Raw genomic sequence first — 27,485 nt, 5'->3', positions numbered from 1 at the left:
GCCCCTGAACACTCGACGACTTTGGTGCGTGCGCAGGTCAGTGACGGCCTTGTGCCTGTTTTCTTTCATCTTCAGTTCCCAGTGTGCTGCAAGGTGCCTGACACGTAGTAGGGACTCGTTAATCATCAAGCAGTAGTGAACAGCTGGGCAAGGTAGCACATGCTTCTTATCCTAGCTACAAGGGAGGCCGAGGTAGGAGGACTGCGAGTTCCAGGCCAGCCTGGGAAATTTAGCAAGACCCTGTCAAAATTAAAAATAGAAGCTGGGCATGGTGGTACACACTTGTAATCCCAGCATTTGGGAGGCTGAGACACTAGGATCATAGTTCTCATAGTGCACAGACAGCCTCAGCAACTTAGTGACACCTTGTTTTAAAGTAAAGAGTAAAAAATAGGGCTGGGGGTGTAGCTCGGAAGTAGAAGGCCCTGTGTTCAATCCCCAGTACTGCAAAATAAATAATTAATTAATTAATTAATTAATAGAAAGGGATAGGGATAGAGCCGGGCGTGGTGGTACACGCTTGTAGTCCCAGCGCTTGGGAGGCTGAGACAGGAGTATTGCACAGGTTCGAAGCCAGCCTAAGCTACTCAGTGAGGCTCTCAGCAACTCAGTGAGAACCTGTATCCAAATAAAGTATACAAAAGGTCTGGGAGAGCCAGGCGTGGTGGCGCACGCTTGTAATCCCAGCATTCGGGAGGCTGAGACCTGGAGGATCGCAGTTCGCAGCCAGCCTCAGCTACTTAGTGAGGCCCTCTGCAACTCAGTGAGACCCAGTTTCAAAATAAAGAATAAAAACTAGGGCAGGGGGTGTAGCTTGGAGGTCGAATGCCCCTGGGTTCCATCTCCAGACCCGCAAAAAAAAAAAAAAAAAAAAAATTAGAAAAAGGTCTGGGAGTGTAGCCCAGAGGTAGAAAAGCCCCTGGGTTCCACCCCCAGTACCACCAAAAAAAAAGGGCTAGGGTTGTATCTCAGTGAGGGAGCACCCTGAATTCAATCCCCAGTACCACAAACAAACGAAAGTTAAATGAGGCTATATACCTCCTTAAGGGATGGAGAGAGAAACAATGTTGTAAAAATATTAATTCTATTATAATCCCAGCATTTGGGAGGCTGAGACAGGAGGATTTGGATTCCCAGGCAGCCTCAGCTACTTAGTGAGGCCTTTTGCAACTCAGTGAGACCCTGTTTCAAAATAAAGAATAAAAAGCTGGGCATGGTGGCACATGCTTTTAATGCCAGCATTTGGGAGGCTGAGACTGGAAGTGAAATGGGGGTTTCTTGCGAGAAAACCCCGGCGAGTTCTTGTCTACGGGGCGCTTGGGACTCCGGGGTCCAGTAGCTGCCTTCAGGGTCACTACCCGAGTGTCGCCCGAGCCAAGTGCCCATCAGTTGCAAACTACTTTCTCCCAGAGTCTACGCGATCTGCCAGTAAAGAGGTGCAGGTCACCCCTAGGGGCCTGGTCAGCCATGATGTCCAGCAGAGGCCTTCAGGTCACTACTCGAGAGTTGCCCGAGCCAGAGCCACGTGCCCTCAGATACACTCTGCCTTCTCTCAGAGCCAACACGACCTGCAAGAGAGAGAACAGCTCCCCAAAGGGGGAGGGGGTCCTGAGCAGGAAGTCCCCGCTTTTGCCATCTGACTGGCTGATGCCTGACCGCTTGCAAGTCCGTTTGTGGTTAGGGTGACTGAGATTCCAAGGAGAATTTGCATAGGACATTTGCAAGTTCTTTGAAGGGTCTCCTTTCAGGAATGCCAGACTTGTTCGGTGGGTTTGTTGATTAGGAAACTCAGGATGGCTTTGTGAAGCTCTGATCCTTCTTATCTCTGAGCCTTTGGAATTTCAGGAATTTGTCGCCCCTCAGGGAACTCAGGAAATTAACTTTTTTCTACCAAGGCCTTTTCCCTATCTGCCTATTTCCTTTCTATCTCCTCAGAAGGATTGCAGTTCGCGGACAGCCTCAGCTACTATTTAGTGAGGCCCTTTGCAGCTCAGTGAGACTGGTTCAAAATATAGAATAAAAGTCGAGCGTGGTAGTGCACGTTTGTAATCCCAGCATTTGGGAAGTTGAGACCAGCCTTAGCTAAGTGAAGCCCCTTGCAACTCAGTGAGACTCAGTTTCAAAGTAAAGAATAAAGAGCCGGGCGTGGTAGCGCACGCTTGTAATCCCCGCGCTTGGGAGGCAGAGACAGGAGGATCGCGCAGGTTCGAAGCCAGCTGTGCTGGCGTAAGAGACCCTGTTTCAAAAATATAAAATAGGTCTGGGAGTGTAGCCCGGAGGAAGGAGGGCTTCCAGGAACCCCAGTACCACCAAAAAAAAAAAAAAAAAGTAAAGAATAAAAATTAGAGCTGGGGATGTAGCTCCGAGGTAGAATACTCCTGGGTTCTGTACCAGTATTGGGAATGGCCTAGGAAGATTTGAAAAAGCTATGATTATTAATATATTTCAAAAATTGGGTGAGGGGCAAATCTGTGCAAGGTCTTGGTTTCTTCCTAAAAGCAGGCAACTATTCCAATGTAAATTAACATAGCTAAAAGTAATTAACAAGTCAATAAGAGAGGAGAACTAGGCCTTCCTCTATCTAAAGACAGATCTTGGGAGAGGAGAACTAGGCCTTTCTCTATCTAAAGACAGATCTACATGATTAGATAAACTAGCTAAGATGGTAGGAGGGGTCGACCTTCATGAAAGGAGACACCTTGCCACACCTTGCTAGGGGAGGTACCTTACAGGGACGTTCACTATGTCAGGATTGTGTGAACAAGATGGAGGTCATGGGTATAAAATGGTCGAGTCCACGTGTGATCCCTCTGGTGTATTCATTCGAGTCACCCCTCCATGCCACTCTGGCATGGGGCTGTATTTCTATTTTCTGTATGTCTATCTTTCTAATAAACTTCTTTAAATCTTCAGCAACGGTCCAAGCTATGTATATTTATCCTTAGCTCAGGACAAGAACCCGCAGGGTTTTTTTGTTTTTGGTCGTTTTGGGTTTTGTTGTGTGTGGTTTGAGGGAAAGTGTGTCCGGGACCCTAACAGGGGTCCCGGGAACAGTTTCCCCACAACCATATTCTCCCAATTCGTAACAGGTTCCATCCCCAGTACCACAAAAAAATAAAAATAGGGCTGTGAGCCGGGCAAGATGGCGCATGCTTGTAATCCTAGCATTTGGGAGTCTGAGACTGGAGGATCATGGTTCATGGACATCCCCAGCTACTTAGGCCCTTTGCAACTCACTGAGACCCTGTTTCAAAACAAAGAATAAGAAATAGGGTTGGGGCTGTAGCTCCGAGGTAGAATGTCCCTGGGTTCCATCTTCAGTACCGAAAAAAAAAAATTCAAGCCTGATGTGGTGGCACACACCTGTAATTCCAGTGCTTGGGAGGCTGAATCAGGAGGATCACAGGTTATGGGCCAGCATGGGATAATTTAGTGAGACCCTGTTTCAAAATAAAAAAGCCAGCCGGGCATGGTGTAGCCCGGAGGTAGAAGGGCTTCCAGGAACACCAATACCACCAAAAATAAATAATAAATAAATAAAATAAAAAGGGCTTGGGGTGTAGTTTAGAGGTAGAATACTCCCGGGCTCAACCCCCAGTGTCACACACACAAAAATAGTTCAAGGCAACTTAAAAAAATAAAAATAAAAAGACTGTTAGCTGAGCATAGTGGCCTATAATCCCAGTACTTGGGAGGCTGAGACAGGAGAAACACAGGTTTGAGGGCAACCTCAGAAACTTAAGGGCTTAGTTCAGAGGTGGACTGCCGCTGGACCCCCCCAAATAAAAGGGAGTACTTGAAGTGGGGGGAATAGTATCACATTTTTATCAAGGGGTCAGAGCAAAACCCAGCAAGAAGTGAATATTTTTAGTTCTGGTTTTTGTGTATGTGTGTGTGGTACTGGGGTTTGAACCCAGAGGCATTCTACCTTTGAGCTACACCCTCAGCTGGACTTTAGTTTTTATTTGGAAACAGGGTCTCGCTAGGCTGATGAGAGTCTCACTACCCAGCTGTAGATCTGTTTTTTTTTTTTTTTTTTTTGGTGGTACTAGGGGTGGAACCCAGGGGCTTTCTACCTCCGGGCTACACTCCCAGACCTATTTTATTTTTTATTTGGAAACAGGGTCTCACTAAGTTGCTGAGAGCCTCGCTCAGTAGCTGAGGCTGGCTTTGAACCTGTGCGATCCTCCTGTCTCAGCCTCCCAAGCGCGGGGATTACAAGTGTGTGCCACCACGCCCGGCTTTAGATCTGGGTTTTTGTTTTGTGTTTTGTGTTTTGTGTGTGTGGTACTGGAATGAAACCCAGGGGCATTCTACCTCCAAGCGACAGCCCCAGCCCTATTTTTTATTCATTACTTTGAAACATGGTCTCACAGAGTTGCAAAGGGCTTCACTAAGTAACTGAGGCTGGCTGCAAACTGCGATCCTCCTGTCTCAGCCTCCCAAATGCTGGGATTACAAGCGTGTGCCATCACACCCAGCTACTTCTGGGGTTTTAACTGAGGGCCTCACTCTTGCATAGCTGAGCTGGATCCCCAGCACCCCCTACACACACACACACACACACACACACACACACACACACACACACACACTCTTTATGTACTGGGGAATGGAACCCAAGGGTGTTCTACCTCTTAGCTACACCCCAGCCCTATTTTATTTTTCTTCTTTCTTTCTTTCTTTCTTTCTTTCTTTCTTTCTTTCTTTCTTTCTTTCTTTCTTTCTTTCTCTCTTTCTTTCTTTCTTCTTTCTCAGTACTGGGGATGGAGCCCAGGGGTTTCTACCTCCAAGCTACACACCCCCAGCCCTATTTTCCATTCTTTATTTTGAAACAGGTCTCACTGAGTTGCAGAGGGCCTCACTAAGTAACTGAGGCTATCCGCGAACCATGATGCTCCTATCTCAGCCTCCCAAATGCTGGGATTACAAGCGTGTGCCACTAGGCCCAGATCAATGTTTGTTTGTTTGTTTGTTTATATGTTTTGCAGTATTGAGGATTGAACCCAGGGGCATTCTACCTTCAAGCTATACCCCTAGCCTTATTTTTTTATTCCATATTTTGAAACAGGGTCTCACTAAGTTGCTGAGGCTTTTGCAAACTCCAGAGCCTAGCCTGGAACCCTTGATCCCCTTATCATGATGGCAAGGATTATAGGTGTGGGCCATCATACCCACCCAAGAAGCAGTGTGTGTGTGTGTGTGTGTGTGTGTGTGTGTGTGTGTGTGTGTTACTGGGAGTGGAACCCAGGGGCTTTCTACCTCCAGGCTATACTCCCAGACCTTCGCAACTCAGTGGAACCCGGTTTCAAAATAAAGAATAAAAAATAGGGCAAGGGAGTAGCTTGGGGGGTCAAATGCTCCCCAGGGTTCCATCCCCAGGCCCGCAAAAAAAAAAAAAAAAGAAAAAAAAAGAAGGTAAATTAAAAGGCGTCTGTGTAGCAGGATCCCAGGTTCGAGCGAGGATAATAACTGCTGATGAAGATGTGGGAAAATAGAAACTTTTTTTTTTTTGGGGGGGGTCTGGGGATGGAACCCAGGGCATTCTACCTTGGAGCTACACCCCCTGCCCTGTTTTTTATTCTTTATTTTGAAACAGGGTCTCACTGAATTGCAGAGGGCCGCACTAAGTCGCTGAGACTGTCCGCGAACCGCGATCCTCCTGTCTCAGCCTCCCGAATGCTGGGATTACGAAAATAGGTGGATTGTAGATTAGTACAACCACTGTTGAGATTAGTGTGGAGGCTCCATATGACCTGGCCATTCTCCTTGGCATCTCTCCAAAGGAACTGATGCTGGAATACCGTAGTGGAGCTGGGTGTGGCGGCACAGGCCTGTAATCCTAGTACTTGGGAGGGTGAGACAGGAGGATCACAGGTTCGAGGACAGCCTCAGCAAGGAGGGAGACTTGACATCCTAGAGAGACCTTGTTTCAGAATAAGAATAAAGTAGTTCTGGGGGATGTAGCTTTTAGAGGTAGAACGCCTTTGAGTTCAATCCCCAGAACCACACAAAAATAAAATAAAATAAAATAAAATAGGGTTGGGAATGTAGGTTGGAAGAGTGTCCCTGGGTTCAATCCCCAGCAGTACACACACACATAAACAAAACAACAGAAAACAAAACCAACAAAAAAAAATCCATATAAAGCTACGTTCTTTTTTTTTTCTTTTTTTGCCGGTCTGGGTATGGAACCCAAGGGCATTCGGCCTCCAAGCTACACCCCCTGCCCTATCTTCTTCTTCTTCTTCTTCTTCTTCTTCTTCTTCTTCTTCTTCTTCTTTTTTTTTTGCGGTCCTGGGGCACAAACCCAGGGACACTTTTCTACCTCCGGGCTATACTCCCAGACCTATTTTATACTTTATTTGGAAACAGGGTCTCACTAAGTTCCTGAGAGCCTCACCAAGTGAGGCTGGCTTCAAACCCGTGCGATCCTCCTGTCTCAGCCTCCCAAGCGTGGGGATGACAAGCGTGAATCAACATGCCTGGTTTATTCTTTTTATCTTGAAACAGGGCCTCACTGAGTTGCAGAGGCCTCACTAAGTAGCTGAGGCTGTCTGGGAACCGCGATCTTCCAGTCTCAGCCTCCCGAATGCCGGGATTACAAGCGTGCGCCACAGCTCGCTAAGGTTATATTCTTTTTTTTTTTTTTTTTTTTTTTTTGGTGGTCCTGGGGTTCCTGGAAGCCCTTCTACTACTTCTACCTCCAGGCTACACTCCCAGACCTATTTTTACATTTTTATTTGGAAACAGGGTCTCCTAAGCCAACGCGCGCGGCTGGCTTCGAACCTGCGCGATCCTCCTGTTTCTGCCTCCCAAGAGCGGGGATGACAAGCGTGCGCCACCACGCCCGGCGGTTATTTATTTATTTATTTATTTATTTATTTTGGTGGTACTGGGGGTGGAACCCAGAGGCTTTCTACCTCCTGGCTATACTCCCAGACCTATTTTCTATTTTATTTGGTGGTACTGGGGGTGGAACCCAGAGGCTTTCTACCTCTGGGCTATATTCCCAGACCTTTTTTTTTTAATATATATTTTTTATTTGGAAACAGGGTCTCACTAAGTTGCTGAGAGCCTCGCTAAGTAGCTGAGGCTAGCTTTGAACCCGTGTGATCCTCCTGTCTCAGCCTCCCAAGCGCGGGGATTACAAGCGTGCGCCACCACGCCCGGCTTTATTTTCTATTTTATTTGGAAACAGGGTCTCACTAAGTTGCTGAGAGCCTCGCTAAGTAGCTGAGGCTGGCTTCAAACCCGTGCGATCCTCCTGTCTCAGCCTCCCAAGCGCGGGGATTACAAGCGTGCGCCACCATGGCCGGCTTTATTTTATTTATTTATTTTTGAAACGGTCTCACTGAGTTGCGGAAGACCTCACTAAGTTGTCGAGGCCCGCCACAAACCCGCGATCCTCCTGTCTCAGCCTCCCAAGTATTGGGATCCCAGGCGTCCCAGGCCTGGCTCTGGAGAAGGTTTTGAGGCTACAACAAGCTATCCTTCTGGGTTCCGAGATAGTCTGAGAGAATCTTTACACTTCCCACTCAGCTGAGTGCCCCCACTCCCAGGTCTTCTTGCTGAGATAGACTCTAAATTCTAATTAGCGGGGAAAGTTATGTCTGTGTTTGGGATGGGGGAAGAGTTCTTCTAATACAGTGAACTTACACGGAGAGCCAGCGCTGTGCCAGACACTTCCAGGACTATGGCAGTGGTAATTAGCATCTAACGATTATTTTTTTTTTTTTTTTTTTTTTTTCAGAAAAAGAGAAGGGTGAAGAGAAAGATTTCTTTTTTTTTTTTTTTTTTTAACAATTTTTTTTTTATTGAACATAAATAGTATACATTTACACTATATTTGGTGCCCTCTCCCCCCGCCCCCGTTTTCTCCCCCCCCCCACCAATGGTTGGCCAGGTTAACCATGTCTTATTCATAATTTTACACATGTTCAGGTGAAGATGCTCCTTAATCAAGATCGGCCTTTCTCCTCTCCTATCTTTCCATTAAAACTTAGCTAGTATTTCCCCTCTAATATCTGGGGTCCTACTGGTATCCTTTGTGTTTTCTAGTTTGGGCATATTAGAGGAAACATGTGTATCTTCTCCTTCTGTGCTTGGCTGATCTCACTTAACATGATGCTTTCCAGGGCTTTCCATCTTCTTGCAAATGATAAAATTTTGTTCTTCTTTATGGCTGAATAGAATTCCATTGTGTGTATTTCCCACAGTTTTGCTATCCATTCATCTGTTGATGGTGATCTGGGTTGGTTCCATATTTTGGCTATTACAAATTGTGCTGCTATGAACATAGGTATGCATATGTTGCTGTATTTCTCTGAATTCAACCCTTTTGGAAAGATACCCAGGAGTGGTATAGCTGGATCATATGGTGGATCTATTCCCACCTTTCTTAGGAATCTCCACACAGATCTCCATAGTGGCTGAACTAGTTTGCACTCCCACCAACAGTGTAAAAGAGTTCCTCTTTCCCCACATCCTCGCCAGCATTTGTTGTTGTTTGATTTCTTTATGCTTGCTACTCTCACTGGGGTTAGATGGAATCTCAGTGTAGTTTTGATTTGCATCTCCCTGATGGCCAGTGATGAAGAACATCTTTTCATGTATCTATTAGCCCTTTGTATCTCTTCTTTTGTGAAGTGTCTATTTAGTTCATTTGCCCATTTCTTGATTGGGTTGTTTGTTTTGTTGGTGTAGAGCCTTTTGAGCTCTTTGTATACTCTGGATATTAGCCCCCTATCAGAATGGTGGCTGGTAAAGATCCTTTCCCATTCTGTAGGCTTCCTCTTTAGGTTATTGATAGTTTCCTTTGATGAGAAGAAACTTTTTAGTTTAATGTTATCCCACTTGTTTATTCTTGCTTTAATTTCCTGAGCTTTGGAGGTTTTGTTGAGAAAGTTACTGCCTGTGCCAATATGTTGTAGTGTTGAACCTATGTTCTCCTCTACTAACTTCACCGTCTCAGGTCTAATTTCTAAGTCTTTGATCCATCTTGAGTTGATTCCTGTGTTAGGTGAGATATAGGGGTTTAGATTCATCTTTTTACAAATGGCTAGCCAGTTCTCCCAGCACCACTTGTTGAAAAGGCTGTCTTTTCTCCAGCGTATGTGTTTGGCCCCTTTGTCAAAGATTAATTGACTAAAGATGTGTGGGTTTGTTTCTGTATCTTCTATTCTAATCCACTGGTCAGTATATCTGTTTTTGTGCCAGTACCATGCTGTTTTTACTACTATTGCTCTATAGTATAGTTTGAAGTCTGGGATTGTAATGCCTCCTGCGTGTTTCTTGTTATTGAGAATTGCTTTGGCTATTCTAGGTCTTTTCTTTCTCCATATGAAGTTCATGATTGATTTTTCTAGGTCTCTGAAGAATGTCACTGGTATTTTAATGGGAATTGCATTGAACCTATAGATCAGTTTTGGCAGAATGGCCATTTTGATGATATTTATTCTGCCTATCCATGAGCACGGGAGATCTTTCCATCTTCCAAGGTCTTCTTCTATTTCTTTCTTTAATGTTTTATAGTTTTTGTTGTAGAGGTCTTTTACATCTTGGGTTAGGTTTATTCCTAGGTATTTTATTGGTTTTGAGGTTATAGTGAATGGAATTGTTGTTTTTGTTTCCTTCATTGTGGATTCGTTGTTGGCATAAAGAAAGGCCACTGATTTCTTTAGGTTGATTTTGTAACCTGCGACTTTGCCGAATTTGTCGATCAGCTCCAGAAGTCTTTTGGTTGAGTTCTTTGGGTCTTCCAGGTAAAGGATCATGTCATCTGCGAATAAGGATAATTTCACTTCCTCTCTTCCTATGTGGATTCCTTTGATTTCCTTCTCTTGTCTGATTGCTGCAGCAAGAGTCTCAAGGACTATATTGAAAAGGAGAGGTGAAAGTGGGCATCCTTGTCTTGTTCCTGACTGTAGCGGAAATTCTTGCAGTTTTTCCCCATTCAATATAATGTTGGCTTTGGGTTTGCAGTATATTGCCTTGATGATGTTGAAGTACTTTCCTTCTATCCCAATTTTTTGCAGTGTTTTTAACATAAATGGGTGTTGGATTTTGTCGAATGCTTTTTCAGCATCTATTGCTATGATGATGTGGTTTTTGTTCTTGGTTCTATTTATGTGGTGAATAACATGTATTGATTTGCGTATGTTGAACCAGCCTTGTTTTTCTGGGATGAAACCGACTTGGTCGTGATGAATTATTCTCTTGATATAGTTTTGAATGCGTATAGCTAGTATTTTGTTTAGAATTTTTGCATCTATGTTCATTAAGGATATTGGTCTGTAGTTTTCCTTTCTTGAGGTATCTTTATTTGGTTTGGGGATTAATGTGATACTGGCCTCATAGAAGGAATTTGGAAGAGTTCCATCTCTTTCAATTTCCCGGAACGTGTTATGAAGTATTGGTATTAGTTGTTCACTGAAGGTTTTGTAGAATTCAGCTGGGAACCCATCTGGGCCTGGGCTTTTCTTTGGTGGAAGAATTTTTATTGCCGTTTCTATTTCTTTGGTTGTTATTGGTTGGTTTAGGCTTGCTATGTCCTCTTGGTTGAGTGTAGGAAGGTTAACTGTGTTTAGAAATCTGTCAATTTCATCCAGGTTTTCAAATCTATTGGAGTATAAATTTTTAAAGTAGTTTCTGATAATGTTTTGAATTTCTTCACTATCAGTGGTGATATCTCCTTTCTCATTTCTAATTTTGGTAATTTGAGTTGATTCTCTTTTTCTTTTGGTTAGGTTGGCCAGGGGTTTATCAATTCTATTAATCTTTTCAAAGAACCAACTTTTTGTTTTATTGATTCTTTGAATTGTTTTTTTGTTCTCTATTTCATTTATTTCTGCTCTAATTTTGATGATTTCTCGTCTTCTGCTGGCTTTGGGAATGGATTGTTGCAGAATTTCTAGATCCTTGAGTTGTTTCATTAGGTTCTTTACTTGGTGGTTCTCCATCCTTTTTATGTGGGCACTCAATGCGATAAACTTTCCTCTTAGTACTGCCTTCATGGTGTCCCATAGGTTTTGGTGGGTTGTGTCTCTGTTTTCGTTTGTTTCCATAAATTTCTTTATTTCTTCCCTAATTTCTGCTCTTACCCATTCGTCATTTAGTAGTGTATCATTCATTCTCCATGAATTTGAATACTTTCTTTCGAGTTTCCTGTTGTTGATTTCTACTTTTATTCCATTGTGGTCTGAAAAGATGCATGGGATTATATTACATTTTTTGAATTTGCTGGTATTTTCTTTGTGTCCCAGGATGTGATCTATTTTGGAGAAGGTTCCATGGGCTGCTGAGAAGAAAGTGTATTCTGTAGTTCCTGGTTGAAATACTCTGAAAACGTCTATTAGGTCCATTTGGTTTATGGTTTCCTTTAGTTCTAAAGCATCTTTACTCATCTTTTGCCTCGAAGATCGATCCAGTGGTGTGAGAGGCGTATTAAAGTCTCCCAGAATTATTGTATTTGGGTCTACTTGGGATCTTATGTCCAGAAGGGTTTGTTTTACGAATGTGGTTGCACCCACATTTGGGGCATAAATATTTACTATCATTATATCTTCTTGGTGTATTGTTCCTTTTAATAAAAGGAAGTGCCCTGATTTGTCTCTTTTGATGTGTTTTATTTTAAAGTCTGTTTTGTTGGATATCAGGGTTGCTACCCCTGCTCTTTTTCGGTCACTGGTGGCATGGTATATCTTTTTCCATCCTTTCACCTTCAACCTGTAAATGTCTTTGGCTGTGAGGTGAGTTTCTTGCAGACAGCATATGTTTGGATTATGTTTCCTAATCCACATTGCCAGTCTATGTCTTTTGATTGGTGAGTTAAGTCCTTTGACATTAAGTGATATTATTGAAATATGCTTTTTGTTTTCTGCCATTTTGTGTTCTGTCTACTCTTGGGTGTTGTGATCTTTCTTCTTTACTTAAATGGCCCACTTATTAACTTCCTCTCTTCTCTGATTCTGGAGTCTGCTTCTTTTTTCTTCCTTATGATTTATTTCTTTAAGAATTTTCTCTAGTGTTGGCTTTGAATTCATGAATTTTTTGAGATTCTGTTTATCCTGAAAGACTTTGACTTCCCCATTGATCTTGAATAGTAGTTTTGCTGGATAGATTAATTTGGGCTGGAAGTTATGTTCTTCCAGGGTCTGAATCACGTCGTACCAGTCTCTCCTAGCATTCCTGACCTGGGTTGTATAGTCAGGGGTGATTCTTATTGTTTTGCCTCTATATGTCACCTGTCCTTTTGTTCTCACTGCTTTTAAGATTCCTTCCTTGGCCTCTATGCTGGTCAATTTGGTTATTATGTGGCGTGGAGTGGTTTTTCTTTGGTCCTGTCTCAGTGGAGTTCTGTATGCCTCCTGTACTTGAAGATTCAAGTCTCTTTCCATATTTGGAAAATTCTCTGAGATTATTTCCTTGAAGATATTACATATGCCCTTGGTCTGTACCTCTATCCCTTCCTCAATGCCTATTATCCGTAAATTAGGGCGCTTCATATTATCCCATAATTGCTGGATGTTTAGGTTTTGTTGCTGTAAAGATTTCTGTATATCGCTGACTGTGTTTTCGGTTTGGGATGTACTGTCTTCTAATATTGATATTCTGTTTTCCATTTCATCTAATCTTCCAGAGTTTCTTTCTATTGCTGTCTTCATTTCACTTATTGCCTCTTTCATTTCATTCCAGACCTCTTTCTGATTCTTTTTTAGTGTTTCTATTTCATCTTTAACCTCCTCTATACTTGTTTTAAAACCTTTCATCATATTGAACAACAAGATTCTGAACTCCCCTTCTTGCATTTCTAGTAGGTCAGTATTCGTGATTTCTGCTGTCTCTTCATAACTCCTGGTTCTCATATTTATAGTGTTCTCTGTCCTGTTGTTCTGATTTCTACCCATCGTTCGTGAGTAATGTGTTTAGTCAAATCTTAATATTAGAAGTTTAGGAGTATCGGCCAGTCAGCTGAGCCTTTCCAGTGTTGAAAGTGGGTGATGTGGGAGGAGCTGGGGTGATGGGTAAAGGAGTCAGATTAGGTGGAGGATATGTTAGGTTGAGAAGGACTTTAAGTATGATAAAGTAATAACTTGCTATGAATGAGAGAGAGTTAACTACTAGGACTCTTGTTGTTAGTAGAGTAGTTATGGATATAAAAAATACTTTGAGTTTTAAACCATGAGGTATATTATGGGGAAAAGTTTTGGGGGAGAAATGTATGTAGGTTAGTGTGGGAAGGTTTGTAAATAGGGATGCTGGTAGGAGCAGACAGACATAAAAAAAAAAAAAAAAAAAGAATCCCCTCAAGATACCAAGACTATTATGTAATCCAAGAAAAAGGAAGGTAAACCAATCAAAGGAGGAGAATGAAAGAAAAGGAAGGAAAAGGGAAGAGAGAGGAAAAAGGAAGAGGAATAAAATAAAAGGAACTAGCAGCCGTGTGAAATAAAAAAATAAGGCAAACTATCCAATGTATATATATATAAAACAACAAGTTAAAGTAAGAGAAGTTTGGATTAAAAGAAGAAAAAAAAAAAGAAAAAAAAGAAAACAGCAATGACCATACTAAAACAAAAGCACTTTAAAAGCAAAAGAAAACATAACATCCACATTAAAAGTAAAACAAACAGTCCTCCTTATTTACGCATATGGGGTCAGGTCCATATAATATGTGCATATCTGATTGCTTGGTAGCTTTCAGGATACCGTCCAATGTCTCTTAGTTTTCTTTGTACTCTATTTTTATCTTCTTAAGTCACTCTGGGTGTTTGGATACCTTTTTCTCCTTTAGCTGCTTTAGGTTTATGTGTCCGGGTGTCTGGTTTTACTGTTATTTGATTCTGTACAGTTCACAGATTCTGCGAAATTCTAACCTGTGGTCAGCACATCTGCACTCACCACCCTCACCTCCAGCCTGTGCTTCCCTACAGCAGGGGTGGAGAGTGACTAAAGTGTAATTGGAACTTCCCCCTGAGGTCCTGAGCAGATTTTGTGGCCCGATGGATTTTCTTGTGTCTCTGGAAATTCCAGCTGGGCTAGCCGGTGTGGTCCCAAGATGTGCCCTGGGCAAATGAATGCTGGTTCCTGGGTGGCCACACTTACTGCCAGAGCTCTGCCTATTCCAAGAGTGCAGGCTGGATGCACTGTTAATACTGGACCCTAGTGAGAGTGGGTGCAGCTGTCTATTGCTGCTGGTATGTTCTTCCAAGGTGTATTGAGCTGTGTTCTCACTTAGAACTAAGCATCTGGCTACCAGGAGGTTGGGAATACCCCGCGGTGGGCCAGGGGTGCAGGGTAGGTGCTCAAGGGTCCAGTGTGCGGTGTCCAGCAATGGTCTCTGCGTCCCGCGGGACGTAGAGGCTGGGGGTGCCCCAAGGAGATTTCCGGGTCTCCCAGTGCTTTTGCAGCCTGGAGGGTAGGCTCTGGCAAGGTGGCAGGGGTTAGCCACAGAAGCAGGCTCCAATTTAGGAGGGCAGTGTACAGGCACTGATTACTAGTAGGGGACAGGCAGGATGCGCGAGGAGAGTGCTCTGAGGCTTGAGCCCGTGGTGGGGGGTTGAGACTGCGACTGCGCACACGCTAGGACCCCAGTTACTAGGGCGCCCTCAGGTACCTGTCTTGGTGCAGGAATCCGTGTGAGTCTCTGTGCCGATGTGATCCGGTCGCTGGTGGGCAGACAGAGTTCTGGTGGGTGCTGCTCGCTGCTTAGGATGCGGTCCTAAGTCCGTTTTTATTCCCGGATTATCTTGCCGTGGAAATATCGGGCAGGCAGCTCCTTGGACAGCTGCCAAAGCAGCCCGCGGCTCAGCGTTCCGGTCCGCGGTCAGATTGTATCTGCAGCAGGTCCCGTGTCCGATCTTTGTTCTTCTTGTTCAAGTTCAGGGTTCCGCCGAGGTACCAGGATGTGTTTTGGTTCCTGGTATGTATTTGTTTTGTTGATTTAGACACTGCTTTCTCAGTATTTAAACTTTATTTACTTCAGCTACTGAGAGGTGCTGTGTCCCTCAGTCGCCATTTTGGAAAAAAAAAAAAAAAAAAAGCATCTAACGATTATTAATCGGACAGCCCAGAGCCCAGCCTGGGGCTCTGCCATCCATCTTCCCTCTCTGGGTGATCTTAGCCCGGTCCCTGGCTATTAATCCCACCTCTGATGACGCCCATGATTCCAGCCGCAGCTCAGAGCTCGCGCCCGGGTTCCAGCATGTCTCTCCAGCCACCACCCCGCCCCCGGCCCTGCCCTTAGATGGCGAGTAGACCTCTCCACGGGAAATCGGGGCTCCCGGTCCTGCCCCGACCTGCCCTTCCCCCTCGTCGATGGCACCACTGTTCTCCCGGGGCTTTTTGGCACCCCTTCAACCACCCCGACTTCTGACTGGGAAAAAGGCCTCAAGGCTGGCCATGAACCCGCGATCCTCCTGTCTCAGCCTCCCAAGTACTAGGATAACAGGTGTGCGCCACCACGCCCGACTTCTTTCTCTCTTTCTTTCTTTCTTTCTTTCTTTCTTTCTTTCTTTCTTTTTCTTGTGCTGCTGGGAATGGAACTCAGGGGCGTTCTACCTCCGAGCTACACCCCCAGCCCTATTTTTTCATTCTTTTTGAAACATGGTCTCGCTGAGTTGTAGAGGGCCTCACTAAGTAGTAGCTGAGGCTGTCCTCGAACCGTGATCCTCCTGTCTCAGCCTCCCAAATGTGGAATTACAAGGATGTGCCGCTACGCCCGGCTTATTTTATTTTTTGACACAGGTATCATGGTGTTGCCCAGGCAGGTCTCCAACTCTGTTACTCGAGCAGTCCTGACTCGGCCTCCCACGCAGCCGAGACGACGCACGCAGCATGTAGCAATCTGGGGTTATCAGAAATGAGCGGGTACATTTGTGAGCTTAGGGACCGGGGGTGCAGTTGGTACCCTACAGTCCCCAAGGGCAGCTCCCCACAATTATTTGGTTTCAAATGTCAATAGAGTTGTTATTAATAAACGTAAAAACGTGGGTTTTCTTGCCAGGCGTGGTGGCGCACGTTTGTAATCCCAGTACTTGAGAGGCTGAGACAGGAGGATCATCGCAGGTTCGAAGTTAGCCCCAGCAATTTAGTGAGGCTCTCAGCAACTTAGTGAGACCCTGTTTCCAAATAAAAAATAAAATAGGTCTGGGGTGTGGCCTGGAGGTAGAAGGCCTCTGGATTCCATCCCTACTACCACTGACAAACAACAAAAAAGCGGCTTATTTTGCGTGCCTGAGCTTGAGAGTGAAACCTGCAACTTGTTAGATTTGAATTGACCACAGCAGATAATATGATACCCACTCTAAAAATAAAAAATGGGTGTGGTGGTACACACCTGTCATCTCAGTACTTGGGAGGCTGAGACAGGAGGACTGTAGGCTCAAGGCCAGCCTCAGCAACTTAGCGAGATTCTCGGCAACTCAGTGAGACCTGTCTTAAAATAAAAAATAGCCGGGCGTGGTGGCGCATGCTTGTAATCTCCGCTCTTGAGAGGCGGAGACAGGAGGATCGCGCAGGTTCAAAGCCAGCCGCACTGGCTTAAGAGACCCGGAAGTGTAGCCCGGAGGTAGAAGGGCTTCCAGGAACCCCAGTACCACCAAGATAAATACATAAATACATAAATACATAAATACATAAATACATAAATACATAAATACAATAAAAATTAAAAATAAAAGTGGGCCATGTTGGCACACATCTGTAGTCCTAGTACTTGGGAGGCTGAGACAAAAGGATTGTAGGTTTAAGGCCGGTCTCAGCAATTTGGCAAGACCTTCAGGAACTTAGTGAAATTCTGTTTCAAAATAAAAAATAGCTGGGGGCGGTGGCCCACGCTTGTGCTCCCAGCATTTGAGAGGCTGAGACCTGAGGATCGTGGTTCGTGGACAGCCTCAGCTACTTAGGCCCTTTGCCACTCAGTGAGACTTGTTTCAAAAATTAAAAAATAGGGCTGTGGGTGTTACTTGGAGGTAGAATGCCCCTGGGTTCCATCTCTAGTACCGCAAAAATAAATAAATAAATAAATAAATAAATAAATAAATAAATAAAATAGGAGCCAGGTGTGGTGGTACATGCCTATAATCTCAGTACTTGGGAGGCTAAAACAAGAGGGATTACAGTTTTGTTTGTTTGTTTGTTTGTTTGCAGGTTTGGGGATGGAACCTAGAGGCATTTGACCTCCGAGCTACACCCCCTGCCCAATTTTTTATTCTTTATTTTGAAACAGGGTCTCGCTGAGTTGCAGAGGGCCTCACTAAGTAGTAGCTGAGGCTGTCCACTAACCGCGATCCTCCGGTCTCAGCCTCCTGAATGCCGGGATTACAAGTGTGCGCCACCACGCCCGACGGGATTACAGTTTTGCGGAAAGCCTCGGCCACTTAGAGAAGCCCTGTTGCAGAGTAAAATAGAAGAGAGGGCTGCGGCGCGGCTCAGAGGTAGAATGCCCCAGGGTCCAGTCTCCGGTACCACCAATAAATAAGTGAATACAATAGGCCTAGGGTGTAGCTTGTTTTTCAAGCCCCTGGGTTCAATCCTCAGTGCCAAGAGAAGAAAAGCAAAGCTGTATAGGAGGGCATTGTTTTGGACTAAGCTCCTGTGCTGAGCCCCAACAGACCAGACTAAAAATAAAGATGGAGCCGGGCATGGTGGCGCACGCTTGTAATCCCAGCGCTTGGGAGGCTGAGACAGGAGGATCGCACAGGTTCAAAGCCAGCCTCGGCTATTTAGTGAGGCTCTCAGCAACTTAGTGAGACCCTGTTTCCAAATAAAGTGTAAAATAGGTCTGGGTGTATAGCCCGGAGGTAGAAAGCCTCTGGGTTCCACCCGCAGTACCACCAAAAAATAAAAAATAAAAATAAAAATAAAGATGGAGTTATTCAGGGTGAATTCGTTCGAAACCCATCCCCCATGCCATTCCTGAATGGCATGGGGCTGTAACTGTCTTCTGTATTTCTATCTTTTAATGAACTCATTTAAATCTTAAAAAAAAAAAAAAAGAAGTTACTCCAGCTACTACGTTCCAGATGACCAAGCTGCAGCTACGCTGTTCCTCTGACGCGCCAAGAAATCAGGATTAGAGAGATTTCCGACAGCCGAGTTCCCAAATGCGTGGGTTTTTCTTTTTTCTTTTTTTTTTTTTGGTGGTACTGGGGTTCCTGTAAGCCCTTCTACCTCCGGGCTACACTCCCAGACCTATTTTATATTTTGGAAACAGGGTCTCTTACGCCAGTGCGGCTGGCTTTGAACCTGCGCGATCCTCCTGTCTCCGCCTCCCAAGCGCGGGGATGACAAGCGTGGCCACCACGCCCGGCCCTATGCATGGGTTTTAATGGCATGATTATGAAGTATTCACTCAGACATAATCCTCTCACATAAAAAGTTAAACTGATATAACCTGAGGTTATTTTTCTATCATTCTCTCTCCCAGTCCCTTCTTACAAGGAAGTAATTTTGAAAAATCACCAGTCTGATTTTTGAATTTTTGTTTTTCCTCTTTTCAGCCATTTATTTATTTATTTATTTATTTATTTATTTATTTATTTATTTGTGTGGCACTGGGGGTGGAACCCAGGGGCTCCATGCTACACCTCCAGGCCTGTTTTATATTTTATTTGGAAACAGGGTCTCACTAAGTTACTGAGACTGGCTTTGAACTTACGATCCTCCTGTCTCAGCCTCCCAAGTGCTGGGGTCACAAGCGTGCGCCACCATGCCTGGCTTCTGTTTTATATTTTTATTTGGGACGGGGTCTCCCTGAGTTGTTGAGAGCCTCACTAAGCTGCTGAGGCTGGCTCAGAACCTTTGATCCTCCTGTCTCAGCCTCCCAAGTATTGGGATTGCAAGCGTGCGCCACCACACTCGGCTTAAAAAAAACTTCGTTTGGGGGGAATCTCAGGAACTCAGGAGAGAGTGGTTCAGATACTGTGAACCTGTTTCTAAAAAGGCAGGAAGGCAGGGAGTTTATTTTTTTATTTTTTTATTTTTTTGGTGGTACTGGGGTGGAACCCAGGGACTTTCTACCTCTGGGCTACACTTCCAGACCTATTTTATACTTTATTTGGGAACAGGGTCTCACTTAAGCTGCTGAGAGCCTCACTAAGTAGCTGAGGCTGGCTTTGAACCTGTGTGATCCTCCTGTGTCAGCCTCCCGAGCGCGGGGATTACAAGCGTGCGCCACTATGCCCGGCTCAAGCAGGGAGTTTATATACTGAGAAGGAACAGGGTGATGTGACCGTAACTCTTAGAAGGTAAAAAGTGTATAACAAAACAGATACCCATCAAACAAGAGCGCACTGCCCTAGTGGTGGGGCCCACCTGTAACCCAGCCACCTAAGAGGCTGAGACAGGAAGACTGCAAACTTGAAACCATGGTGGGCAACTTGGGGAGAACTTGTCTCAAAAGAAATTTAAAGAAAGCTGGGCGTGGTGGTACACCCTTGTAATCCCAGTATTGGGGAGTTCGAGACAGGAGGATCACAGGTTCACAGCCGGCCTCAACCAATTAGTGAGGATGTCTGCAATTTAGTGAGACCCCGTTTCAAAAAAAGAATAGGGCCGGGCATGTGACATACTCTTGTTATCCCAGCATTTGAGAGGCTAGACAGGAGAATCGTGGTTTTTTTTTTTTTTTTTTTTGTTATTGTTGTTTGTTTGTGGATGTAGTACTTTTTTTTTTTTAATTTTATGTGGAAGCCGGGCGTGGTGGCGCACGCTTGTAGTCCCAGCACTTGGGAGGCTGAGACGGGAGGATCGGGGTTCGCGGACAGCCTCAGCTACTTAGTGAGGCCCTCTGCAACTCAGTGAGACCCGGTTTCAAAATAAAGAATAAAAAATAGGGCAGGGGGTATAGCTCGGAGGTCGAATGTCCCTGGGTTCCATCCCCAGACCCACAAAAATAAAATAAAATAATAAAATAAAATTTTACGTGGAACATATTAAAATGGCACACATTCAGACTGTGCGTGGAGCCCTCTCTCCACCCTGCTTCCCCTTCCCCCTCCCAACAATGGGCGTCCAGGCTGACCACGTCACATTCATACTTTTACACATATTCGGATGTAGCTCCTCCATTAATCAACCTCAGCCTTCTTCCTCTCCTACCCTTCCATTCTAGCTTTGCTGAGGTTTCCCCTCCATTATCTGGAGCCCCTCTGGTATCCCTAACGCTCCCTGGTTTGGGCATATTAGAGAAAACACATGTCCCTTCTCCTTCTGTGCCTGGCTGATCTCACTTAACGTAATGTTCTCCAGGTCTTTCCATCTTCTTGCGAATGCCATGATTTTGTTCTTCTTTATAGCTGAGTAGAATTCCACTGTGTGTATTTCCCATAATTTTGCAATCCATTCATCTGTTGATGGAGACCTAGGTTGGTTCCATATTTTGGCTTATTACGAATTGTGCTGCTGTGAACATAGGTGTGCATATGTTAACGTAGTTCTCTGATTTCAGCCCCTTTGGAAAGATACCCAGGAGTGGCAGAGCTGGATCATATGGTGGATCTATTCCCAGTGTCCTAAGAAATCTCCACACTGATCTCCATAGCGGCTGAACTAGTTTGCACTCCCACCAGTAGTGTAAAAGAGTTCCTCTTTCCCCACATCCTCAGCAGCATTTTTTTTTTTTTTTTTTTTTTTTTTTTTTTTTTTGCGGGTCTGGGGATGGAACCCAGGGGCATTCAGCCTCCGAGCTACACCCCCTGCCCTGTTTTTTTATTCTCTATTTTGAAACCAGGTCTCACTGAGTTGCAGAGGGCCTCACTAAGTAGCTGAGGCTGTCCGCGAACCCCGATCCTCCGGTCTCAGCCTCCCGATTGTAATCTCAGCACGCTGGGATTACAAGCGTGCGCCACCACGCCCGGCTCCAGCATTTGTTGTTGTTTGATTTCTTTCTGCTTGCCACTCTGACTGGGGTTAGATGGAATCTCAGCGTGGTTTTGATTTGCATCTCCCTGGTGGCTAATGATGTTGAACATCTTTTCATGTATCTATTGGCCTTTTGTATCTCTGCTTTTGTGAAATGTCTATTCAGTTCAGTTGCCCATTTCTTGATTGGGTTGTTTGTTTGCTAGTGTAGAGTGTTTTGAGCTCTTTGTATACTCTGGATATTAGCACTCTATTAGAGTGGTGGCTGGTAAAGATCTCCCATTCTGTAGTCTTTCTCTCTAGGTTCTTGATGGTTTCCTTTGATGAGCAGAAACTTTTTAGTTTGATGCCATCCCACTTGTTAATTCTTGCTTTAATTTCCTGCACTTTGGAGTCTTGTTGAGAAAGTTACTGCCTGTAACTGTTGTAGTGTTGAGCCTGTGCCCTCCTCTAATAGCTTCACAGTCTCTGGTCTAATTTCCAAGTCTTTGGTCCACCTCGAGTTGATTCCTGTGCATGGTGAGAGGTAAGGATTTAGATCCATCTTTCTACAAATGGAGAGCCAGTTCTCCCAGTACCGTTTGTTGAAGAGGCCGGCTTTTCTCCAGCGTATGAGTTTGGCCTTTTTGTCAAAGACCAATTGACTGTAGGTGTGTGGGTTTGTTTCTGTATCTTCTATTTGTCCTACTGGTCAGTCTGGCTGTTGTTACGCCAATACCATGCTTTTTTTTTTTTTTAACTACTCTTGCTTTATAGTATAATTTGAAGTCAGGGATGGTGATCCCTCCTTATGTCTTTTACTGGTAAGAATTGCTTTGTCTCTTCTGGGTCTTTTCTTTCTTCACATAAAATTCATGACTGATAGCCGGGCGTGGTGGCGCACGCTTGTAATCCCCGTGCTTGGGAGGCAGAGACAGGAGGATCGCGTTGGTTCGGAGCCAGCCATGCTGGCTTAAGAGACCCTGTTTCCAAATAAAAAAATATAATAAAATTGGTCTGGGAGTGTAGCCCGGAGATAGAAAGGCTTCCAGGAACTCCAGTACCACCAAAAAATAAAATAAAAAATAAAATTCATGACTGATTTTTCTAGGTCTATGGAGAATGTCATTGGTATTTTAATAGGAATCGCATTGAATCTAGGCAGGAGGATCGTTTTAACACAAAAGCCTACCTCCAGAATCCCCTTTTCGTTCTCCCTGGACCTGGGCATTCGGCTTCCTGCCCTTCACTGGCTTGGGAGCCTCAGCCTCCTGCCTGGCTCCTGGCTCCAGGTCACAGGGCACCCTAGGCGCCCCTCACCCTTGCACGCTCGCTCGCAGCCGGTGAGTCTTCGCGCCCTGACTCCTTGGCTTTCTGCTTAGGGCGTTGACGTTGAGTAGGAGGGGACGGTCCGTGTCGGGCTGCCCTGGAACGGCCTTCCTCTGCTCTGGGCAGGCCCGACTCACTGTCGCTTTGGAGTTGTGTCTTTCCCCCCTTTCTTTAGTCCTGTGTTCTAAACATTAGTAAAAATAAACATTTTACACAGAGCCTTCTGGATGGTTTATGTCCTCTCTTTGGTACTGGGAATGGAACCAAGGGGCATTCTACCTCCTAGCTACACCCCCAGCCCTATTTTTTATTCTTTTCTTTCTTTTTTTTTTTTTTTTTTTTTGAGAGTCTGGGGATGGAACCCAGCGGCATTCTATCTCCAAGCTACACTCCTAGCACTATTTTTTTTTTATTCTTTTCAATTTGAAACAGGGTCTCACTGAGTTGCAGAGAGCCTCACTAAGTAGCTGAGGCTGTCTGCAAACCGCGATCCTCTGGTCTCAGCCTCTCAAATGCTGGGATTACAAGTGTACGCCACCACGCCCGACATTATTTTCTTTCTTTCTTTCTTTCTTTCTTTCTTTCTTTCTTTCTTTCTTGGTGGTACTAGGGGTGGAACCCAGAGACTTTCTACCTCCGGGCTATACTCCCAGACCTTTTTTATATTTTATTTGGAAACAGGGTCTCACTAAGTTGCTGAGAGCCTCATTAAGTAGCTGAGGCTGGCTTCGAACCCGTGCGATCCTCCTGTCTCAGCCTCCCAAGCGCGGGGATTACAAACGTGCGCCACCATGCCAAGCTTATATTCTTTATTTTGAAACAGGGTCTCACTGAGTTGCAAAGGGCCTCACTAAGTAGCTGAGGCTGTCTGTGAACCGGGATCCTCCTGTCTCAGCCTCCCGAATGCTGGGATTACAAGCATGTGCCACCATGTCCAGCTAGCTGCACACTTGTGATCCTCCTGTCTCAGCCTTTCAAGTACTGGGATTACAGGTGTGTACCACCACGCCCAGCCCCAATGAAGTTTAATTTTAAGCAAGACAGAATTGATATACTGAGAAACCTATTATTTAGGGGAACTTCCAGCATTATCTATTGACCAGATAGATGATGGAGACCAGGATCAACCTGAGGACAGGTAAAGGACCAGAAAACAGGCTCCAGACTGATGTTGCCGTCACCTACTGCCCATGCCTGCCTTCACCTAGTTCTTTTTAAAAGTAGAGCGTGGTGGCGCACGCTTGTAATCCCAGCATTTAGGAGGCTGAGACCAGAGGATCACGGTTCGTAGACAGCCTCAGCTACTTAGTGAGGCCCTCTGCAACTCAGTGAGACCCTGTTTTAAAATAAAGAATAAAAAATAGGGCGCCGGGCGTGGTGGCGCACGCTTGTAATCCCCGCGCTTGGGAGGCGGAGACAGGAGGATCGCGCAGGTTCGAAGCCAGCCACGCGCGCTGGCTTAGGAGACCCTGTTTCTAAATAAAAATATAAAAATAGGTCTGGGAGTGTAGCCCAGAGGTAGAAGGGCTTCCAGGAACCCCAGTACCACCAAAAAAAAAAAAAAAAAAAAAAGTAGAGCGTGGTGGCGCACACTTGTAATCCTAGCATTTAGGAGGCTGAGACCAGAGGATCACGGTTCGTAGACAGCCTCAGCTACTTAGTGAGGCCCTCTGCAACTCAGTGAGACCCTGTTTTAAAATAAAGAATAAAAAATAGGGCGCCGGGCGTGGTGGCGCACGCTTGTAATCCCTGCGCTTGGAAGTCTGAGATAGGAGGATCGCACAGGTTCGAAGCCAGCCTCAGCTACTTAGTGAGGCTCTCAGCAACTTAGTGAGACCCTGTTTCCAAATAAAATATATAAAATAGGTCTGAGAGTATAGCCCGGAGGTAGAAAGCTTCTGGGTTCCACCCCCAGTACCACCAAAAAAAAAAAAAAAATAGGGCTCGGTGTATAGCTGGGAGGTAGAATGCTTCTGGGTTCCATCCCTAGTACCATAAAAATATAAAAATAAATAAATAAATAAATAAATAAATAAATAAAATATAGAAGCCAGGCGTGGTGGCGCACGCTTGTAATCCCAGCTTTTGGGCAGCTGAGACCAGAGGATCACGGTTCGCGGACAGCCTCAGTTACTTAGTGAGGCCCTCTGTGACTCAGTGAGACCCTGTTTCAAACTAAAGAATAAAAAATAGGGCAGGGGGTGTAGCTCAGAGGTCAAATGTCCCTGGGTTCCATCCCCAGACTTGCAAAAATAAATAAATAAATAAATAAATAACGAAAATAAAAATAAGCCAGGTATGGTGGCGCATACTTGTAATCCCAGCATTCGGGAGGCTGAGACAGGAGGATTGCGGCTCGCCGACAGCCTCAGCTACTTAGACCCTACGCAACTTAGTGAGACCCTGTTTCAAAATAAAGAATAAAAAATTGGGCAGGAGGTGTAGCTCCCAAGTCAAATGCCCCTGAGCTCAAACCCCAGGGCCACAAAATGGAAGGAAGGAAGGAAGATAGGAAGGAGCTCTGTGTAGCCTTCTGCATTTTCTTTTCTTTTCTTTTTTCTTTTTTCTTTTTTTTTTTTTTTTTTTTTGGTGGTACTGGGGATGGAACCCAGGGGCCTTCTACCTCCGGGCTACACTCCCAGACCTATTTTATATTTTATTTGGAAACAGGGTCTCCTAAGCCAGCGCGGCTGACTTCGAACCTGCGCGATCCTCCTGTCTCTGCCTCCCAAGCGCGGGGATTACAAGCGTGCGCCACCACGCCCAGCTAGCCTTCTGCATTTTTTTTTTTTTTTTTTTTTTTTTTTGGTGGTACTGGAGTTCCTGGAAGCCATTCTACCTCCGGGAACACTCCCAGACCTATTTTATATTTTTGGAAACAGGGTCTCCTAAGCCAGCGCGGCTGGCTTCGAACCTGCGCGATCCTCCTGTCTCCGCCTCCCAAGCGCCAGGATTACAAGCGTGCCCACCACGCCCGGCTAGCCTTCTGCATTTTCAGTGGTGGCTCTGGCAGGGCCGCCCAGGCCAAAGAGTAGAGAGAATACAAGGTCAGTGGCCCAAAAAGAGTGCTGAGTTTGGATTCGGCTGCTTAAAAGCGCAGAGCGCAAGGTGAGCTTCAGGCTCCAGCTGTCTCTGGCCCTGGACCATCCCAGGAGAGCTGCAGGCCTGGCCCAGTCAGTCCCCGCTCCTGAGCTTCCGGCCACGCCGAGACCATCCCACTGAAAAGGAACAAATCGTTCCTAAACGGCAAGGGAAGGCCGCACGAAATAAAGAGAGATCCCAGAAGAAACCGAAGAAACTAAAACGTGTGGCATGGGGATAAATTCAGCACATAATAAATGCAAATGAAAGGAAAAAAAGTGGATCATAGTAGCTATGAAACACTGTGTATGGCCAAATCCTATTTTTGTAAAAAGATTTATGCGTGTAAATCTCCACTTATAATTACTTATGCATGGGAAAAGTCTCGGAGGATACACAGCCAGCGGCTGACGTAATGAGCTCTGTGAGTTGGGGACGGAGCCTGTGATTTGGCCAGGCTGCTGTAACTAGCACCGTGGACCGGAGGCTTAAACACAGACGTGTATTTCTGGAAGTCCAAGATCCGGCCAGGTGTCATGGTGTGCGCCTGTAATCCCAGTACTTGGGAGGCTGAGACAGGAGGATTACAGGTTCCAGACCAGCCTCGGCAACTTAGTGAGACCTTCCGCAACCCAGAGAGCTTCTATTTCCAACTCAAAATGAAATCAGACGGACGTGGTGCTGCACACGTGTAATCCCAGTACTTGGGAGGCTGAGACAGGAGGATTGCAGGTACCAGGCCAGCCTCCACGAGTGGTGAGACACTCATCAACCTAGCAAGACCCTCTTTCCAAAATAAAAATAAAATATAGAGCTGGGGCCGGGCGTGATGGCGCACGCTTGTAATCCCAGCATTTGGGAGACTGAGACAGGAGGATCGTGGTTCAAGGACATTCTCAGCTACTTAGGTCCTCTGCAACTTAGTGAGACCCTGTCTCAAAATAAAGAACAAAAAATAGGGCAGGAGGTGTAGCTCCGAGGTCAAATGCCCCTGAGTTCCATCCCCAGACCTGCAGAAAGAAAGAAAGAAAGAAAGAAAGGAAGGAAGAAAGAAAGAAAGAAAGAAAGAAAGAAAGAAAGAAAGAAAGAAAGAATAAAAATAGAGCTGGGAATGTAGCTCAGAGGTAGAATGCCCCTGGGTTACATCCCCAGTACCACAAAAAATAATAAATAAATAAAATTAAAAGACTAGAGCTGGGGGTATAGCTCAGAGGTAAAACACTCCTGGGTTCAATCCTTCACACACACACACACACACACACACACACACACACACACACACACACACGAAGTCTAAGAGCTGGGTGTGGCAGCACACGCTTGTAATCCCAGTGCTCTGGAGGCTGAGACAGGAGGATCGCACAGGTTCAAAGCCAGCCCAAGCTACTTAGAGAGGCTCTTGGCAACTTAGTGAGACCCTGTCTTCAAATAAAGTATAAAATAGGTCTGGGAGTATAGCCCGGAGGTAGAAAAGCCCCTGGGTTACTCCTCCTAGTACCACAAAAAAAAAAAAAAAGTCTGATATCAACCTTCCTTCGGGCCTGGCCTTGCAGAGGGTGCATTATTTTGTTGTGGTGGTACTGGGGCTTGAACCCAGGGGCATCCTACCTCTGAGCCCTATTTTTATTTTGAAACAGAGTCTCATTAGATTGATGGGAGTCTCACTACTTGTGAAGGCTGTCCTTGAACCTGTGATCCTCCAGTCTCAGCCTCCCAAGTACTGGGATTACAAGTGTGCACCATGATGCCCAGCTGATCTGATTTTTATTTGGAAATAGTTTTTGAAACTGTCTTTGAATGTGAGCTTCCTGTCTCCGCCTCCCAAATACTGGGATTACAGGTATGCATTACTGCTGCTGGCACTTTATTCCTCAGAGGTAGAACGCCTGTTGGTTCAATCCCCAGTACCAAAAAAAAAAAAAAAAAAAAAAGTTGCTTAAATTATTAGGGTAAAAATATGCTCATTAGATGTATTTCTTCTGTTGCGGTATGAGGTGTTTGTGGATCAACAGATGTATTTCTACTCTGTGAAACTTAGTTTAAAAATCTATTAAGGAATTTAATTACCTAAGTTTATATGTGGCATTCATTTCTAGAGGAATTTAATCTGTGAAATTTATGAGTTAATTAAATATTAATCAAAGAATTGTGCAAGTAATCGTTTTTATTTTTATAAAAAATTAGTAGATTTATAAATAGGAAACTAGATTTGTGAGTCGCACTTGGATATT

General features: G+C 45.0%; 1 protein-coding gene across 1 annotated transcript in view; it reads right to left on the bottom strand.

The window, feature by feature from the left end:
* STIP1 (stress induced phosphoprotein 1) overlaps nt 1-27,485 on the bottom strand; it is a gene marked incomplete at both ends in the record, with an annotated part of 52,132 nt that overhangs the window by 24,349 nt on the left and 298 nt on the right.

Source organism: Muscardinus avellanarius (assembly GCF_963383645.1).
Source record: "Muscardinus avellanarius genome assembly, chromosome: 1".
NCBI lineage: Eukaryota > Metazoa > Chordata > Mammalia > Rodentia > Gliridae > Muscardinus > Muscardinus avellanarius.
Note: the sequence above shows the minus strand (reverse complement) of the source record. Positions and strands in the feature narration are given on the sequence as shown.